Source organism: Hetaerina americana, unplaced genomic scaffold, assembly GCF_022747635.1.
Source record: "Hetaerina americana unplaced genomic scaffold, ioHetAmer1.1.p SCAF_3, whole genome shotgun sequence".
NCBI lineage: Eukaryota > Metazoa > Arthropoda > Insecta > Odonata > Calopterygidae > Hetaerina > Hetaerina americana.
The window spans coordinates 26,189,510-26,199,970 of record NW_027286874.1 but is presented as its reverse complement, the minus strand read 5'-3'; the positions used below and the strand labels follow the sequence as shown (position 1 = coordinate 26,199,970).

The following is a 10,461-nucleotide window of genomic DNA, read 5'->3' as shown; positions in this document are numbered from 1 at the left end:
GAACGAGGGCCGAAGGGAGATCCAATCTGGCTCTCCTCTGCGGTTCTTCCTCGCTCCTCTGGTCACCACCCCTAATACTTCTTCACATTCCACAGATCCACCTCTCTTTCTCACAAAACACCATACCCGCCTTACGCTCTTTAGGAGGGCTGTAGTTTCTCCTTTCGATCCCCGTATAACCGCTTAATTCCGACGAAGACTCCTCCTGACTCGGAAAAAAGATTGCATCTCAGAGCATCCTTGGAATTTTGAGATATACGGAGCAATGCGATCCTCTCCTCGTTAAATTTATTTTATTTCAAGAATCTTTGCTTTCTTACGTGGAAGTGAATGGTCCAAGATACTGAATGAATCTAACCTACTTACAAATTAGCAATTCGCAGTACTTCATCATAACAGAAAGCAATGCAAAGAGATTTTTCCTCACGGAATGCAAAGCTTGTTGTTTTTGCGTTTGCATTAAAACTATGAGTAGACTTTTTTTCAACCCAAAAATCGTTCATCATTCTCCTGAAATCTAGGTTTTATATTTTAATTGTAATCTCTTGGAAAAAAATCACGGTTACAAAACTTTCATAAATCGATTTAAAGATTATTTGGATGCTAACTTTTTGAAATCATACTTATTTTTTTAATAATAACCATTGGTTTTCAATCAATAACATGTATTACGCCTCTTATAACAAGTATAATTTCTGAAACTAATACAGCTTTACTATCAAAACTGTCAAGAGCAGTAAAACCTCTCAGGAAATACCATAGGCGTTATTTTAATGACACCTTGAATATTTATTTTATAATTTGTTCTTCCATTTTTTATATCCAATTTTTTAGTTTCTTTTGTACGGTTTATTCACTTAGAATTTCTTTGCGCCTTAGAATATAATTGGGTTGAACTTTATTTTATTTATTTATTTATTTATTCAGTATACTTAAGTCCGAAAACAGCACATTTTGGCCTTTACATCGAACTATTAACAACGATAACAATGGATACATTTACAAACACCCAAGCCCTAGATTGAGGGAAACTCATTCAGGCGGGAATCGAACCCGCGACCCTTGGAATGGCAGACGAGGACGTTACCCCGCCGCCACCGGGGTCGGCAACTTTAATTGTTCGATACCTTAACAAAGCCTACATTAAGAATTTAACTGCTCAAATTGTGACCTCAAATTATTTGAGGAGGCAAAAAGAAAATAACTCAAAGCTCTTAACTCAGATCAGGTATACAAACCATATAAATAGAAACTGAAAAATATGTATGCCGTGAATTTCTTTCCTTATCTCCAAAAATGGTATTGCTTTAAAACTCCCTGATGTTCCTTCTGACACATATTTGTAATGACGAATAATATTATTAATTCCACTGTTTACTCTCTCATGGTTCAATTGATACACCCCCAACAGCACACGTTTCCATTATCTATGTATACTAAGCAGAAGAATTTGTAGACCTTTATCACATTACTAGCTATATACATTAAGGAATGGCAAGCTCCATAAGTAAAGGCGTTGCCATTTAAAGTTATTCTTTCATATACATAAGTATACTTCATTAAGAATTGATTCGCAGCAATGAAAATATGCTGTTGATAATATATCCTTTTTTTCTGGTAGTATCCTTTTCTCCTAAGATACATTTAATCTAAGTTCCTGAACTAAAACTCAGAAGCCGTTTTTTTAGTTAGTGTAAAATACTTGAATGATAGATTCATATGAAATAATTCAGCTTACGGAAATCCTCCATTTTCTGTAAAATGGTGTAATCAATAATTAAATGAGTTTATTATTTATTTTAATATTTTTTCTGTTTGGTAAAGTTTTTCCGTGAACTACTGATGGTATGAGCTTAAGTGTTGCTGGTACCCGGATCTGAGTCGAATTATTAAATGAATGACGGTTTAATGTCACCTAATTTTCTAACATTAAAGATAGATAATCGACCTCGAATGAAGATGGATATGACTTTGGCCATTAACTCACCTGGGTAGGGAATATTTGTTACACTTAATCTTGAGTCAAAATAGTGTAATGGTTGTTTTTTTATTAAAATTAAGCTGCATAAATTACATTTATTACCATATACCGATAACTAGAAAATTACGAGTATGGTAGCCCACTCACTAAGGAAATGTACTTTACCCGTTAAATATTATGAGTACTCGTAGATGAGAGTATAATGATTGCAACGGTCATCTCAGCATCCATGATAATCCATCATGATGCAAATATACGTATTAAAATATATACGGATGCAAATATACGTAAGATATGAAGAGGAACATTTGACTGCAATAGTTAGTTATACTTTCTTATATTTGCAAATTTGTCTCCAAATTCCGCTATTTTTATTCTTGATAAAACAAGCCGCAGAACATTGAAATCAAAATACATATTTCAAATTACAGTCCAAATTGTCTATTACAAGACTTTTTCTCGATGATTCTTGATCAAGTAAATTGATGTTAATACAAAATTCCTACCTACGATGTGTCTGTTTATATCGTTCCACACTAAAAAGTAGAACGAAATACATTCAATGAAACTATTATTGCAGAAGATAGTCATTAACTTCCTTCTTCACAAAGACTTTCCTAATTCCAGTCATATTATTTCGGTTTTGGCAGAGTCAACCTGTTGGCCCTCAGGGTTCCAGTGCCCCATTACTCATTAGTTTTAGTTTGTGGACCACCGAGTAACGTTTCTCCAAGTAAAAAGCAATTTAAATTTTCCTGTGGCTTGCTCATATATATAAATATGTACTCTTTCCGGCACTTAGTACACTCCCACATACTACAGGAAAACTCTTAGGTTTTATATTATTTTTGTGTCTGCTTGTAGAAGACTTGTACGAGTAAATTGACTAGTCGCTTTGAATACGACGTATCGTGACAAGTTAAACTTCCCGAGATCTCACATGTACACTAGAGCCATGAAAATAGCATAAATCCGATAAATATATGAATAAATATTTTAATCAAGTCCTCTTTTGTTGTTCATGAGGTAAAATATTTGAATCTGTTGATAATATTGACTAGAATAATATTAGTATGAAAGAACATTTTTATTTTTTCCTCGTGTTTAAGCGTACATGAGCAATGAATTGGATATATTGAACCTGCACTGTTAAATTTCTTATTTGAGACTTAATAAAAAGAGCACTTTTCTCCAATAAGACATTACTTAGTACAATGCCTCTTCAATTTCCGAATCCCGATTTTTGTAAGTTGGAGCATATTTTTCGGCAATGCGTGAAGCAGATGCATTATAAACCGATTTATTTAATTTCTTTGAGGACAATATTTAAAGTTCGTGTACGTAAATATTACGTATGTAACCATATGTTTAGCAATTGTTACTGGAATGCAAATGAAGTTTACCAAAATATTTCAGTGTATGGGAATAGAGAATCTTCTGCCGAATGAGTAGAATATTTCCACCTCAGATCATGAACTTATTTATTCAACCTTGGTCCGAAAACAGCATTGGCATTTACATCAGACTACAAACAATGATGCAAATGGACACAATTACGGACATCCAAGCACGAGGTGGAGGAAAACCCACCCAAGCGGGAATCGAACTCGCGACCATTGTGGTAGCAGACGAGGACATAAGAGTCAGCAAAGTCTAAAGTTTGAGTACATTTATAGTTAGAGTAATTTCAGCAATAATTCTTTTAACAATCATTATGTAGATGCTTGAATAAAAAATTAATGTGTTAAGGACAAATGACATAACACTTTTTAAAGGGCACGTCTGGTTTTTAACTCTCCCAAGGAAGTTCCATTTGAATTGATAAACTTCGAGACAGAGCTGAGTCTGACCTAAGGTCATAATGTCTTCTTTTTCTAATGTCAAACAAATCGTTATGTCGTAATGACAAGTTGGTCATAAATATTTCGATAAACAGAGAGCCCTTGTCTCACTTTGGTAGTCATAAATTTGCTGTAAAATCGCTCCAAAGTTTTGGGAGTTATCAAATTGCGACCAAAAGGTTAATTAGTCGAGACAGCCATAAATAAGCGTCTTTTATCTCGCATCATAAATAAATACACTTAAAAGATAACCCATATGCCTGTACGGCCGATGACCTATATGCTCCGGTTGAGGAAGAGGCTCAAAATAGTGCATTGCGCTTATATCATTGTGCATTTATATATTTAGTCTCTTATACATTCAACCAAAATCCTTATTCCTTTCTTTCTCGATAATGTTATTATTGCATCAGCAGAGGTAATGGAAATTTCCAAGTATTTTGGATGTTTGTTGGTTCTCAGAAAACATTCTGCGTTGTTGGGTAACCATTGACTGCAATATTCAAACGACGACCATTGAGTCGCACCTAAGTTTAATTTTACAGGGACCACTGGAATGAATTGAGGAGAGTCGAGTTTGAATGGGTAGAGATCCGAATCGGATAGGAGGTCGGGAGAGAGGAGGGACAGGGAGAGCGAAAAACCGAAGCACAGGGGGTGGGGGGAGGTAGGCAGGCTTGAAAGGGGGATGCTCCGGAAACCTCTCTCTTTCTCTCCGCCAACTTGGTCGGCTTCTTTGTTGCCGAAGGTCCAGTTCCAATCAGAAACATCGGGGAGGGGGGGTAGGGTCTGGCGTGGGCGAGGGGAGAGGGAAAGGAGCGCGATATCGACGCTGATGCGGCGACATTTTTCGGGCGGGGCGAGAGCTAAGGCGGAGAGGGTTAAAGTAGGAGAAAAAAGTGGAAATCAGAGGGAGGTGAACTGGGGAAAAGTGGCTAATGGGAATGACAGGTGAGAAATAGTGGGCTGCGACATATTGAGAGCAGTTACCAGGTAAGATGAAATCAAGGATCATATGCTTTAAATGGAAATGTGCTTGTTAAAGATACAACGGATTGCATAATTATTTTCGCTATTCAATCGTAGTTCAAGTGTAAACACAAAATATTAAATCCTCAACAAAGTCGAATTTTGGAACTCTTTTCTTTTTTTGTTTAATCAAATGTAATGATATCAAATGAATCAAATGAATAATATCAAACCATATGAAGAGTTCGACTACTTACTGCCACCTTTTAATGAGTTATTTAGTCATTACTTTCCTTATTAAGTAATAAGATATGTACGAGTATCTACCCTATCAGACACAGTTCATTACCATCACTTAATGGGTTTGCTATATTTAGTGATTTGAAAAAAGTAATTACCTTGCACGTATGGATATTTTACGAAAAGAGATGTAGAGTAACATAAGGTGTTGTGAGAATATGAAGTCCCTTCAAATAATTGATTTTCAAATATTACACGATTTAGTTCATTTCAGATACAAGTTATGCAATTGGGGCACTTATTTTCATTATATTTTATGGGACTTATTCTTGCTATTTATACATTTTGATACATCCGAGGGATTTATCTTCAAATTTCGGAAAGTTTCAACAATACCACGAGACTTAATTAATATTGACATATTTTTATAGATAATAGAGCATATTCCAAAATCAGAGAATCCAGATTCCAGAAAGACATCTTTTTGAGTTTAGGTGGCCTCTGCTGTGGATGGGTCTTCGGATTAATATACACAAAACTTTGACGGCCTCGTGAAACCGGTAACTTCTGCATGGGAGCAAAAGGATTAACTGTATTTTTCTATCATTTTCAACTGAGCCCGATACAATTTGTTCTGAGTAGACTGAAAGATCAGTTGATTTCTTCTCTTTGCCTTTTACCAACAGCGTAACTTAAACCTTCGAGAGACTCGTTTTCCGGAACAAGAAATAAATATTTGTCTTCCGTATTCACTGCATGAACTCTGTCGCACTTAACGCTTAAATTGATATTGTTATCCTTCCATAATTTCTTCTCTTTATTCTTTTTCTAATAGTTTCTCTTTTTACTTTTGAAAACCCACCCCTTTCTCCACTTCAGGAGTCATTGGCAGTGATGTCAACGTGTCCCCTCCAACAACCGGGTCGTTCTTCATTTCTCGTTCTAATCCTTCCCTTGCTCCCGATTCCCACCCTCTGGTCGTATTCCTTCATCACCGGCATCGTCCTCCTCCCCTACGGCTCCGCGCCCGCCTCCACAATTTTTCTTGCAACTACTATTCCGGCCCTACAACCTTTCTCAGCTCGAAAACATCTACCCTTTCTCCCTGACTCTTTTCTCGAGAACCAGAAAACCTGTTCCGTTCCCGTACGGCAACGTTAAGCACTGGCATGCTCATAATCGCATATGCTCGTATTCGAGCCGAATACGAACATATATATAAGTTTTATAGGCTTGGAGGTGGCCTCTTGTGCACTCTTGAGCAAATAAACAAGTGGTGTGAGAGTCCCGTTTTCCCTCCTCCCTTCTCTTTCTCGGTTTTGATTTTCTTCTTTTATTACACTTGTACTGCTTTACTATACCGTCTCATCCCTTTATTTTTGCGATAATAAATATTCCATTGCTAGCTGTTCCCAAAAAATTGAAAACAATCCTTCTGGGCATTCAAAAGTGTACTGTTCATGATATAGTTTCAAATTATTTTTTTGAGCATAAGAGTCACTTCATGTATGTATATATACATATTTACATATGTAAAGATACACATGTAAATATGTATATACATATTATATATATATATATATATATATATATATATATATATATATATATATATATATATATATATATATATATATATATATATATACATTCAAACACGAAATCCCGCCAAACGGCGAATAAATACTCATATATACAGAAACAGATATAAGGAAAAGGGATAGGAACACATATAAAGGACGAACACAATAGAGGTGGGGAAGGCGGAATCGAACGGATCACAAGAGTAAAAATATTTCCTCAACCGGGACTCGAACACCGGATCTTTCCACTTACCGGGCGGATGCTCTTAACCACTTGAGCTATCGAGGATAGTCAATTTACCCTGAGATCCGTGGGTCTAATATGTCGCCAAGCGCCCCGATTCTTTCAGCCAAGAGATGGCGTCAGGGGGCAGTTTCACCCACCAAAGGAGAAATAGACAATACACAAGGAAAGGAAAGGACAGTGGGTTAGAATTCATACAACATCATACAGGAAAGGAACAGTGCGTTTCGTGGCACGCATAGCCAGAAGAAAGAGATTCGTTCGATTCCGCCTTCCCCACCTCTATTGTGTTCGTCCTTTATATGTGTTCCTATCCCTTTTCCTTATATCTGTTTCTGTATATATGAGTATTTATTCGCCGTTTGGCGGGATTTCGTGTTTGAATGTGTATTTGGCCAATGTGGCTCATCTCTTTCTTCTGGCTATGCGTGCCACGAAACGCACTGTTCCTTTCCTGTATGATGTTGTATGAATTCTAACCCACTGTCCTTTCCTTTCCTTGTGTATTGTCTATTTCTCCTTTGGTGGGTGAAACTGCCCCCTGACGCCATCTCTTGGCTGAAAGAATCGGGGCGCTTGGCGACATATTAGACCCACGGATCTCAGGGTAAATTGACTATCCTCGATAGCTCAAGTGGTTAAGAGCATCCGCCCGGCAAGTGGAAAGATCCGGTGTTCGAGTCCCGGTTGAGGAAATATTTTTACTCTTGTGATCCGTTCGATTCCGCCTTCCCCACCTCTATTGTGTTCGTCCTTTATATGTGTTCCTATCCCTTTTCCTTATATCTGTTTCTGTATATATGAGTATTTATTCGCCGTTTGGCGGGATTTCGTGTTTGAATGTGTATTTGGCCAATGTGGCTCATCTCTTTCTTCTGGCTATGCGTGCCACGAAACGCACTGTTCCTTTCCTGTATAGAAAATTGAGTTGATGTTATTTTTCAGAATTCGGGGAAACTTGAAGATTTTATTTCACTGTAGGCTTGCTCATTTTGAGAGCCCTTACAAACTGGTTCTCGCTGGGGTATCCTCTTTGGATCATCAGTAAGGAAAAGGGATGAAGCTTGTAGCTAATAATAGGTACGTATTTGGTCGGAATCAACTCATTTATATTTTTACCCCACACTGTAGAGATCAATTCACTTGTCTCCAAAAAGCGATGTTCATTTTTATATTATTATGACATGGCTTTGCTTGAAATGGAGAATACTATACATCACTCGTAAGTGAGGCAAAAATTATTTAATTTTATCCCTCATCTCCTGAATACCTATGCAGAGCAGGTTAAGAAGCATGGCCATTATTTTTATTGGCGTATATAAACGGGTAATAGAATTTATTACTTCGATTTGCCTCACCAAGTTAAAGCACAGAATATTCTCATTAAATATACTAATGTTTTGTGAAATATTTATGATTAATTCAATATTAATATTTGCAATCATGAAAATTATATGATCGAAATATTGATAAAGTCATTTTCACACTCTTTACTTGAAATTATCGACAGCTGAAAAATCATCTAATTATCCTGTAGGAAATTTTTGAGGAAAACAGCGGTAAACCTTATTATATAAATAGAAAGAACATATGGGCATCAACAGAATCTTTCAATTTAAAAATGACGAAATAATAATCAAGATTTTTCAATTTTCCGCGCACGATGGAGTTCATTCGTAATATAGAAGGCCTCAATTTGAATGGGAGGAAGTGTGTAACTGATAGAGGAATAATTTCGGCATAGGTTAGTTAAGTTTTTGCGTGTCCATAACCCTGATGAGAAAGGAGCGTGATAGATACACATGCATATTAATCTGATTCTCTGTTCCCCTTTTCATTCCTGGGTAGCATGCTGTTAATTTACATCCGCCGCGCCGTCAGAATTTCCTTTTTTCATTAGACGTCCCCGATGCATTGGTATGTTCCACCCACTGGTTGTCTCCATCTTTGCTTTCAACTCTTTCCTCACTCTCTCTATCACCTTCACCTAAATTACCTTTCGCAGATTAAGCATTGGATCTTAGTTTGATTACTTAATTAATCTAAATAATTTTATAAATTACCTTTTCTTATCTCATGCAATCTTAATAGTTCTATTTCCGCCATGGTGTCCATTTTCCGCTTAGCATTATCATAAGGAAATTTCGTCATTTATCATTTACTCACACTCTCTATACTTTACACCAGCCGTGGTCTGAAACTCGACGGTCGTTAGTAATTTTGCAAAACGGAAGTTTATATGGCTTGCTAAATTGTTTTCGTAATTGATTTGTTAACACCATATCGCTTGGTTTAGCAACAAGGCGGATCCCCCACTCCATCACTGAGGTACGGAAACTTTTAGGTCCGATTTAATTAAACAAGCCTTATTGTTCTGTTGAAACTTGTATTACTAATTGATTTATTTCCAGCGTCAATCATTTAAGAGGAGTAAAAAACGATAAAACGTTTGCCTTGACCATTTGTTGAACGTTAATTTAGATTGTGAGAAAAGAATTATGCTTTTATAGTGTTGAGTTTATGAGTATTACTTCCTTAATTGATTTTCTTAAGTCGGTTTAAATAGAAATGGTTAATTTAACAGGGGTTGTTATAAATAAGCCTCACTAAAAACGGAATGTGTTTTATTCCATGAGTCGAGTGGAAAATTGTGTATTATAAAAAATGCCTTATGTATGATGATTCCTAAATCCAGCATTGTATAAATTAAAGCCAGCATCAATAAAACAAATAATTCCTAAAAATACTGTCTGCATCAAAAAAATGCTTGTTTTTGCCTATCACGTGATTTACGGGTAGATTACTTAATATGCGAGTCTATATACATTTTATATCCAGATCGTTTTCCATGAAATGCTCTCAGAAAATAATAGACAATAATCAAGACTTGAAGTACGACGGTTGCTTTTTGTTTGCAGTGTCGTCATTTCTAATGAGTTAACAATATAGTTAATAATGTATGTTTATATATATATATATATATATATGTATATATATATATGTATATATATATATATATATATATATATATATGTATATATATATGTATATATATATATGTATATATATATATATATATATATATATATATATGTATGTATATATATATATACACACACACATACGTATATTCCCCAAAAACGTATATCTATGTAATATAAAATCAATATTGGCCCCAATAGTATACATTTTTATGAGGTGGGCCTTGAAAGTGCCGGTGGAAGATATTAATATTATGCAGTATACAATGTAACTTTTGAAGTACATACCTACTTAACTGTATCTGCTTATGAAAAAAAATTAAAAATGAATTTAATAAGAAATTTTTCGATAGCTCTGTTTATATTTGGATCTTTTTCTATAACATTAGGGCTGCGAATATTTGATGAACTGTATTAACTTTCATGATTTAACTTTTACGCCCACTAGCACCTCCACCGTCCCATTAATTTGTTTCATGACATTTCCGCCATTAGCTATTGTTTTTAGTATACTCTTCTTATCTAGTTTCGTCATTTATAAGCTCGATATTCCACTTTCTCAATTAGAATTTTTATCATATTGCCAATGTAGGCAAATGCAACGAGAATTATATTTTTCATT

The 10,461-nt window shown here is 35.6% G+C and overlaps 1 non-coding gene across 1 annotated transcript; it reads right to left on the bottom strand.

Annotated features, from left to right (window-relative positions):
- Positions 1–6,827: 6,827 nt before the first annotated feature.
- Positions 6,828–6,903, bottom strand: TRNAT-GGU (transfer RNA threonine (anticodon GGU)). The gene has a single exon. It is a non-coding gene; the product is annotated as a tRNA-Thr (tRNA).
- Positions 6,904–10,461: the final 3,558 nt, after the last annotated feature.